General features: G+C 35.4%; 1 protein-coding gene and 1 pseudogene across 3 annotated transcripts in view; both read left to right on the top strand.

Annotated features, from left to right (window-relative positions):
* The window catches only part of LOC110338450, a 166,170-nt pseudogene extending 157,252 nt beyond the window's left edge, over window positions 1-8,918 (top strand).
* The window catches only part of Nkain2 (sodium/potassium transporting ATPase interacting 2), a 1,076,406-nt gene that overhangs the window by 853,790 nt on the left and 211,726 nt on the right, over window positions 1-10,890 (top strand). The gene's annotated exons all lie outside the window — the stretch shown is intronic.

Raw genomic sequence — 10,890 nt, 5'->3', positions numbered from 1 at the left:
AAAAAAAAAAAAAAAAAAAAAAAAAAAAAAAAAAAAAAAAAAAGGTAAATCAATACATACATATATATAATTTAAATGGTCACTAGATAGTTTATAAGAATCCAATATAAATATAGCGTAACTGGTACTATACTGTTTAGAGAAAAATGAGGAATAAAATGTGTATATTCATCACAAGTTAAGTTTTCATTTTCTTGGTTATTTTGATTCAGTACTGATTGAATTTGTAGATGCCTATCTCTTGGACATGAATGTGTAACTACTTTTCAGAAATAATATTTTACTGAAAACTAAATGTCAAAACAAATTATCAAGGTCATTGACTACAACACCTAACTACATGAATTTTATTGATTTAATATATATATATTAATAATCTATACTAGGCATTTGTTATATCCAACAAGGATTCATGCCAATAATTAGTAATTGAATATATTTAAGCTCTATAATATATGCAGCTAGGCGATGAGCCACGGAAAGCAGTTGTATAGAGAAGGATTATAAGACCCAGCACATTATGGTAAGCCATGATAGAAAGTCAGAGACAAGACACAGATAATATAAGGGCAGGCACAACATATGCTCAACCATTCTATTATAATCTGGGATATTAAGAATATAAAACAGTTAAAGTAGATAATCTAGTGTGGGTTTAGAAATATGTACAGGCAAATACAAGGTTCATGTAACCAAAGTTCAACACAGAGAGGTGAGGAAGGATGTTCTGCATAATATAGCAAAGTATAACAGCCAGGAAACAGAATTAAAGAATAATTATAGAAAAGTATGTCGATACTATCCTTTGCTACATGACTCTGAACTATGACCTAATATTCAGAGAGAATTCTTGATAAAAATCTTAACTGTTATAAATTTTCCAAATCCTCATTAAGTTTCTTCAGAGCTTTAGCACTAAAACCAAATTTATCCTCATTAAAGGTAACAATTCTCATTTTACTTCTCTGGAACTCAATTACCAGGAAGGAGATGGTCATTATTCTCTGTGTTACAAAATAAGAAAGCAATACAGAAGATGGTGCCCAGAGTCATAAGTTTAGGCCTCTCTTACATAGTTGTTTACTTTTCCCACAAGCTCTAACCTAATACCACTGACAAAATTGAGCAAAGGAACCGCAAACTTACTTGGATAATTTAGGACAGGGAGTGTGATTGCTATAAATTACTTGAGCTCATTTAAAATCTCTCAAAAAACAAATATTTTCATTCTTTCTTTTTTTTTTTCTTATCCTTAGTTGTTTCAGACAGGCTTGTACATTTCTCTTTAAAGAGAATGATTAACATGGACCCAAGTAGGGAAAAATCAAATTATATAGTAAACAAAAACAAAGGTTAAATCTATGCTAAATGACAGTGTAGCCCTAAAGAAAATTAATTAATGCTTTTAGAGTAAAAGGAGTCAGATGTGTCAGGTCTGAATTGAGCCTTAGGATCCACAATAAATTCCATTTCTTTTATGGCTAAATTTCTGAAATGTAGAGTTACTCAAAATTATGTAAGTATAACCAAAAGCAGTAAGTAAATTTTTAAGCATTTTAACTAGATTAAATTCTTAAATTGCTGACTTTTGGTAGCAAACTACTATAGTTTGAATTTTGAATTATCCTCAAAGGCCAATGAGTTAGTTTTGGCTCTCCAAGGTAATGCTGTTGGGAAGTGGTGGAACCTGGAGAAGAATGAGGCGTTATGGGTGGACCTTAGGGCACTGGGGCATACCCTTCAAGGAAATAACAGCCTTGAAGTTTGTTCCACCATGCACACCACCATTACCATTAACAACCCAAAAAAGCCCAAAGAAACTAGTCTACATGGCCATGTTTGGCAAGAACCCCCCACATTTAAACTGTGAGCCAAGTTCAAATAAAGCTTTTTTTTTATTTCATTTCCATCATATCAGGTAGATGAACATAATAATGGAAATTGACTAACAAATTCCTTTTTACATTGTGCAAAAATAAATCATTCCTTGATTCTGGCTAGAATACTTTGGGATTGAAAAATATTAAAATGGATTCATTAAATGATTTTGGAAGCCCTAACAGAGATTCTCAAAATATCCTTAGCACTGACTAGTGCTAAAGAATTCTTTGTAAATAGAACATTGTGCAGTATTTTTGAGCAAAAATTAATAGTTGTCAGTTGATTAAGCTTGCTAGCAATTGAAAATAGTTGTCTACAGACTTAATATGAAAGTGTATTTTTCTAGATTAACTTGCATGGATTAGATAAACTGATATACCATGACAACTTTTCCCTATTTAAATGATAATGAATACTGAATATAAAAACATTATATCATAATATATGATTTTTGTTCCACATTTCTTTTCAAGTCAAATAAAAACCATTGTAGTTTTTAATACAATTTTGGTTTGGCTGGGCCAGATGACCTTTGTGTGATGAGCACTAGTAACAGTAGAAAATTATTACACAGCCTGACAACTGATAACAAGTCACATCTAAAGCCCTCTTGATAAATTCAGGAGCTAAAATCATTCAATAACTCCCACTAAAGTTAAATATAAAAAAACTATTTTAGTCTTTCTGACTTTATATATAAGACATTCTCTCCTAGTCCTCCAGATGATAGAACCCAAATCGTCACAACGTTTTTCAGATAATCTATGTTTTAGATCCTATAGCTAGCCAGGACACACAGTTGAGATATCATCAAATCAGGGATTTATGTTTTAATGAAAATTGCCAGTGTCTACTTTGAGAATTGTGAATGATCCTATATGAGAAGATTAGATGTCATGCAATTCCTTGTATCTCCTAAAGAAAATTAACCAGCTACTTGAGTATTCTGTCAGGTATATTACTCTTTGTTGTAGCTGATGTACAAAGTTCAAATATTTTTATATGCAGATTTCAATTGAGTGATATTTATTTTCAAGTTTCTACCTTGTCTACAAATACAAACAAGCATTTTCATGGTGAATTATGTTGCTATTTCTTTTTCCAAAGTTTCTCATGACCTCTCTTGATAATCCTAAGGGAGTCAATGTTATGAAATAGAAAGGAAAAAAAAAAACAGGTTTTAAGAGGGTGACACATTTGTTTAGACAAAATGAACAATATAGGAACTGGAAGGAAGTATCTACTTTAACAAACAACTTAGTTGGGGTGTCAATATCATGTTAAATAAACCATGAAGTTCCCACCCACTTTGTTCCTTTCATCTCTACTGCTGGAGCAAAATGATTTTTTTTTATTTCATTCTCCTTGTCTGTACCTTCAATTTAGACTTCAACGTCCTCTTAAACTTCTTAGGGGACTATCCCCATTTTTCTAAAGGAGATTAAAAGTTTAATGTTTCTTTAAAACTAGTGATGAGAAATAGTTCTTTCAAGGACCTTCTTAAATGTCCTTTTGAATTGTAATATTTTCATTAGTATTCTCTTGGCCGAGCCATGTTACAAAAGATGCAAAGAGCTCGTTGGAAGTGTTCCAAATGAAATAAATACATATACTTAATGGCATATTTTTAGACCTAGAGGTTTATTTTAAAGTGTCTCCATAAATTCTAAGCTGCATTGATCTATGCACTAGCCAGGACAAACCAAATCAAGATAGAAATCTTACCACTTAAAAATAATTCTCGCAGAAGATGACCTTGTTGGACATCAATGGGAGGAGAGGCCCTTGGGACTGAGGGTGTTTGATGTCCCAGTGTAGGGGATTGCCAGGGTGGGAGGATGGGATTGGGTGGGTGGGGGAGCACCCTCATAGAGGCAGGAGGACGGGCATGAGATAGGGGTTTCCAAAGGGGAGACCTGGAGAGGGGAAAATATTTGAAATGTAAATAAAGAAAATATCCAAGAAAAAAATTCAAAAAAAAAAAAAAGAAAAGAAAAAAAAGAAAAGAAAAGAAAAGAAAGGAGCCAGAATAATTCTCTCGTGAGAATCAAGTACATCTAAAATATTCCTAAAAGTTCCTTCCTGCAAATGCATGGCAAATATAACCACTATAAATGCAGGGTACAGTGTATTTCAGAAGAGACTTGGGAAATCACCTGAGAGGATACATCAAGGTCTTCCCTTGTGCTCAGAAGGCTTCTAAAAAGCACTTGGAATATTTTCTTTAATTAATTGAGTAAATTATATCTTCACCATTAAAATCTCTATTATATTCTTCTTAAGCATCAAATGTCATTCTTAGTCAATGTCCTAATTTTGAAAGTTAAAAAATACAAATATTGAACCCAGAGGTTCATTTAATTTCAATGTGGCATGCAGCATTTTTTTTTTTTTTTTTACAAATTTCTTTTTTTCCTTTCCTACTTTGCTTAGTCATCCCCTGCCCTTCTTCCTGTCTTTCTTTCTTCGGCTCTTAGCTCTGTTCTCCAGCCGAGAGTTAATAAGTTTTTCAGCAGAACCAGTGACTATATTGTCTGTGTACCTTAGTTATAAGAAAAAAATGCAACTGACCAAGATGCCGTCTAACCATCAGTACTGAAATAAAACAAATGCTATGCATAAGATGGGCGTGTTGAAGGGAGGGTAAAACAAGAAATACTCATTGGAATAGGCATCCTGAAGTACACATTCAGATGAACCTGGATGTTTGGGTTATTTCTAAAAGGTACTAAGGCAATGTGATTAAAAGGAGATTTGAAGCAATTTTTGATGGAGCTCAACTATTAGATAACAGAAAACATTTTAGCTAACAAAGTGTTGATAAGATGTTGAAAGGTAAAATGATGGCCTTTGCTGGACAAGTTAAAAAAAAAAAAGTCACACAATGAATAATAAAACCCAATGGCTTTGGGCTTTAGATATTTTATAGTAACTCTTTAGTGAATACAGCATAGGAAAACACTTCTTGTTCTGGGATTGTTTTTAAACACTAGCTTTTAGAAAACCATTGATCCTTGGGCTTTTCTTACATGATTTTTAGACTGATATATGTAATGTTTCCCATGGTAAGAAATATGTTTAAAATCTGTGTTCAAATAATTAATGATTGGAACCATTAGCTGGAATTAACCTTAGCTTGTGGAATCATGTGTAATTAAGATCTATAGTGAGGCAAATCCTAAAGTTATCAATAATTAAAAATTCTAGAAAAATACAGGAGAACAGAAGTTCATTCAATGATCTATCAATATCTTTTAAGTACATCACTAGTAGAATGATTAACATTTTTGGATTTGTGGTTGGTAGTAAGAACTACCTTATGCTTTGGAATATATTCTTATAAAATAGAAGTTCATTGAACTAGTTAAATAAAGAATATTAAAATTTGCTTAAAACTCAAAACGATATTTTGTCATCTGCATCTTAAATTTGTCTTAAACTTAAAATCATTACTTCACCATCAGGAAGTTTTAAGAATGTCTTAGAATTTCCTAGAATTTGCTATTCATTTTTAAACATTAGCTTTGTGATACATGGCTATGTTTTCAGGTATCCTAAACCTTATACATTAGTTATAAGCAAATGCTCATTAATAAGGTAATTATTCCTTTTAAATTCAAACTTCCCCACTATCCTAGAATTACTCTTCATGAGGTTTCCTAACTTAATCTTAAAGAGTGAATGTATAAGATTCTTGATGCACACGTTTTAATTTCCAGAAGTATTTCTTGTTTGGGTTTGATGTGTTTGCTTGACATACATCTAATGTTCACCAGAATAACATTTTGTGGTAAGAAAGAACATTTGCCTTGGTCATTGTATTCTGAAAATGTTGGAGGCGATTTTCCTAGTCCCACCCTGAGTAACTTAGGAGAACAGCCCACAGATTATATCTAGCATCCATGGCACAGCCCTTCATGACAGTTAACACAGTCTTTGCATGAGTCCTGCCCAGTCTTCTGCACAGTCTACTCAGTAGCAGAATTGACTGGTTAATTTAATGTGATATCTTGAGATCAACGTTGGGGAGTGCCAGCATGTGATACTTGGCTGCATGATCATCCCATCACATATTAACTCCTTCAGTAAACCAGGATTTCTTGACCTGGCTTTATATCTTTCTCCAGTCTCGGTCCATTTTTTGTTCTCAAATCAGTTTTAAAATGTTTCTTCTTGAAATATCCAAGTCACATTTATAAAGTTACAATGAAGTCGTTGTAGCTCTGAAATTTTTATTTCTTTTGGATTTTACTTAATTTTCCCCTTTTCCCAGGCTAGAGGGTTTATCTAACCACTATCATTTGATTAGGATCAAAGTATTTTCAGGCATTTTATTCTCAGAAGTTCTATGCAGAAACTATGCACAATCATCACTATGTTTTGTCTTTCTATATAGTCATACAAGGTGATAATAAGCCCCATAATGTCATATATGCTGTTTTACCCAATACATCATAGTAGTCTCATACAGTGGTTTAAGTATAGCATAAGAATGATTATTTTGCAGTACTATGTATGGTCTGAACCAAAGACCTAAGTTGGACAGTCAGCCCTTTAGCTTATGACATAAGGTCACAATATATTTTAGTATTGTCTTAAACTTTCTAAATAATCCAGGGAGACATCTGACTCATGATCCTCCTGCTGCTTCTCAATGATGGGATTATAGTTATCTGTGAAACCATATTAGAAACCATACTGATAATAACATCCAGGAAACCATATTGATAATAACCAAAATGATAAGTAAGGCTACAATAATTAGAAAAATATCTATTTCCAGCCTTTTTAAAATTAACTAGGGTAGGGCAGCAGCAGCAGTGGCAGCAGTGGTAGTGGTGGCGGTAGTGGTGGTGGCGGCAGTGGCACCGAGAAGGACCAGGCTCTGTTCAATGACAACATGAAGCTGGAGGCCGGCGCTGGAGCAGCGCGGCCTCTTCGGGTGCAGACCAGGCCATTTTTGAAGAGGTGTGGACTATCAAGCAAATGATTAAGTTGATACAGGAACATATAGAGACCCTATTGGACAAATTTAGTGGAGATCATAACCCACCATTAATATACTTGAAGGTCTATGAAGAGTACAGCAGCAAGCTAGATGCCCTTCAGCAAAGAGAGCTACAGCTATTGGAATCCTTGCTTGTATCACCAAACAACCCCAACTCACCACAGAAACCTATTGTTAGAGTCTTCCTGCCCAATAAATAGAAGACAGTGGTACCTGCAAGATGTGGTATTACAGTCTGAGACAGCCTAATGAAAGCACTGATGATGAGAGGTCTCATTCACAGAGTGCTGTGCTATTTACAGAATTCAGGGTGGAGAGAAGAAACCAATTGGCTGGGACACAGATATTTCCTGGCTTAGTGGAGAGGAGTTACATGTTGAAGTACTAGAGAATGTTCCACTTATAACACACAACTTTGTACGGAAACTTTTTTCACCTTAGTATTTTGTGTCTTTTGCCGCACACTGCTTTTCCAGGGTTTCTGCTGTCACACATATGGTTATAAACTTCGCCGGCATTGTAATACAGAGGTTCCAATAATGTGTGTTAATTATACCAGCTTGACTTGCTGCTTGTCCCCAAGTTCTTTGAGCATAACCCAGTACCACAGGAGGAAGCCTCCTTAGCAGAGACTGTCTTTCCATCTGGATCCTCTTCCACACCCACTCAGACTCTATTATAGGGCCCCAAATCCTCACCAGTCCAAATACATTCCAATTTCACAGCCCTTCTGACTAGCAGATGAAGATCATTACAATCAGTTTGGCCAACCAGACCTGTCCTCAGCTCCCAATGTTCATATAAACACAATTGAACCTGTCAATATTGATGAATTGATTAGAGACCAGGGTTTTTGTGGTGATGGAGGGTCAACCATATGCTTGTCCCTCACCCCTCCTGCCTCATTACCTGGCTCACTCACTAATGTGAAAACCTTGAGGACCTCAACAGGAAAGGAAATCATCCTCATCCTTGTCCTTATCCTCAGAAGAGAGAAGTCAGATGAAAACACTTGGTAGAAGAGATTCAAGTGAGGATGGACAGATTACAGTGGGACAGAGAATTAGATCTGGGTCATTTGGAACTGTCTACAAGGGAAAGCGGCAAGGTGATGTGGCAGTGAAAATGTTGAATATGACAGCACCCACACCTCAACAGTTACAGGCCTTCAAAAATGAAGTAGGAGTACTCAGGAAAACTCATCAGGTGAACATCATCCTTTTCACGGGTTATTGTACAAAGACACAACTGGCTATTGTTACATAGTGGTGAGAGGGCTCCAGCTTATATCACCATCTTCACATCATTGAGATCAAATTGGAGATGATCAAACTTATAGATATTGCATGGCAGACGGCACAGGGTAAGGATTACTTACACACCAAGTCAATCATCCACAGAGACCTCAAGAGGAATATATTTCTTCATGAAGACCTCATGGTAAAAATAGGTGACTTTGGTCTAGCCACAGTGAAATCTTGGTGGAGTGGGTCTCATCAGTTTGAATGTTGTCTGGATCTATTTTGTGGAATGCACCAGAAGTAATCAGAATGCAAGATAAAACCCATATGACTTTCAGTCACATAGATAGATAGATAGATAGATAGATAGATAGATAGATAGATAGATAGATAGATAGATAGATAGATTTGGGATTGCTCTGTATGAACTGATGACTGGCCAGCTATCTTATTCAAATATCAACATCAGGGATCAGATAATTTTTATGGTGAGACGAGGATACCTATCTCCACATCTCAGTAAGGTATGGAGTAACTGTCCAAAAGCCATGAAGAGATTAATGGCAGAGTGCCTCAAAAAGAAAAGAGACAAGAGACCACTCTTTCCCCAAATTCTCACCTCCATTGAGCTGCTGGCCTGCTCACTGTCAAAAATTCACCTCTGTGCATCAGAACCCTCCTTGGATTGGACTGGTTTCCAAACAGAAGGTTTTAGTATGTATGCTTGTGCTTTTACAAAAACACCCATCCATTCAGGAGGATATGGAGAATTTTCAGCCTTCAAGTAGCCAGTCCATCATAGCAGCATCTACTCTTTATTTCTTAAGTCTTCTGTTCATAAAATTTGTTAATATCAAAACACAGTTCTATTTCTCAAATTTTTTTAAATACAAAATTTTCAACACATAAGCTCATGTGGAACAGAATGGAAATTCCTATTCAAGAAAAGAGGGAAGAATGTCTTAGGAACCAGAATCCTCTGCTGCCCTTGGTTCTTCTTCAACATAGATATCACATTCATACATGTCTGCCCATTCCCAAGAAGAAAGAGGAGAGGTCCTGAATTCTGACGTGTTGGTAGTCAGGCATGATGGAAAGAATTTACTGCTGCAGTTTAGAAAATTGCTATGGAAAGTCTACCAGTCAGCTTTGCCCTTCTAACCCTTCTGGTGGTTACCAGATCAGTTTGTGGCTGGTCATCTGATGGGGCGATTTTAATCACCAAGCATTGTTCTTGCCTGCTCTGGGATTATGTTGTGGAGCACTTTCCCTATCCACCACCATTCATTTCTGAGAGATGGGGTCAATACAGCATACTCCTTATGTAGAACCTGTTCAGTCCTCAGCAAATGCTATCACAGTGAAACTCTTTATATTCAAGTGCTGGGTGAGAGTTAAAGAGAGACTGCCTGGGGGCAGAGAAAAAGGGATGCTGCATCTTCTTCCTCACCTCCAGCTCTCTCATCTCTTTGCCTTGCTCACTGCACTCTGCCTAGGCTCCCTTAGGCTGGTCAGTGCTGGCACACATTGTCTTCTTTTCTCATTGGGTACAGCAATTGAGGAGAGGGTTAGAGGATTGTTTCCTCCTCAATGTAGCAAATTCTCAGGAAAATATAGTCCATATCTTCCTCTCAGCTCTTCCAGTCACCAAATACTTATGTGGCTCCTTTGTCCAGGCCATACAACACCATGGACAACACCTCATTTAAAGCCTATAAAACTGCTTACTGACAGTTTTGAATGTGAGACATTTGTGTAATTTAAATGTGAAGTACAGGTTTCAATTTCTGAGTTTCTTCTCTTTTTATTTAAAAGAAAAAAATAATTTTCAGGTTTAATTGGAATAAATGAATAAACAAATACTTCCCACAAGTCTATATACCCTGAAAATTTCATTTTTGTTCATTGTAAACAACTTTTAAAGGATAATTGTTATCCTTTTCTCTACCTAAAATTATGAGGAATCTTAGCATAATGACAATTATGTATACTTTTTAAATAAATGGTACTTTCTGAGAAAAAAATTAACTAGGGTGCTCAGAATTGGAAAGGTGTTTTTTGTTTGTTTGTTTGTTTGTTCTTAATTCAGAAGGAAAAGGTTATGGAAAACTCCAGGAGTTCAAGATACTACCTCAGAGTTTCTTACTACACCTTAACCCTTACTCTCCACATTCTCATGTCTACAATATTAGCTCTGGTGTCCCTACTCTCAAACAGACTCTTCTTCAAATGCCATTTGCTGTGAGAGTTAAGTTTAGCTTTCTATTCAAATACTGAAATGCCACTGCTATCATTTTCTCATTTACCTGTCAACTTTTTTAATGAAATGCTCCTTATTTGTTGAGCAATTAAGCTTCTTGCAATGACTTGAATACATAATGCCCCTGTCAGAAACAAAGCTTTTGTGTTAATAACAGCTTTTGTGTACAACATTGGCCATTGTTGTTTTGAAAAATGAAATGATCAATAATGGGGTCCTTAAATATGAACTTTGAAAATTTACTAAGAGATGTGAATAAACATACTAATTCAAAATTTTTGACACTATTCTCATCTAGGCATATAATTATGAAAGATTTTCTTAGATTTAGACATTTATATATCGTATAATTCTGAGCTGGTTTGGCTTTTTAGCTGGAAATCTAACATGTATGTAAAAATTTCGTTTATTATTTTCTACCTTGTGCTGTGCTATCAAGACTTGTTTATTGGAATATCCAAGACACATTATGGAAAACAGAAGAAAATCAAGAAGGATGA

Source organism: Mus pahari, chromosome 21 (assembly GCF_900095145.1).
Source record: "Mus pahari chromosome 21, PAHARI_EIJ_v1.1, whole genome shotgun sequence".
NCBI lineage: Eukaryota > Metazoa > Chordata > Mammalia > Rodentia > Muridae > Mus > Mus pahari.
This window is presented reverse-complemented; position numbering and strand designations above follow the sequence as displayed.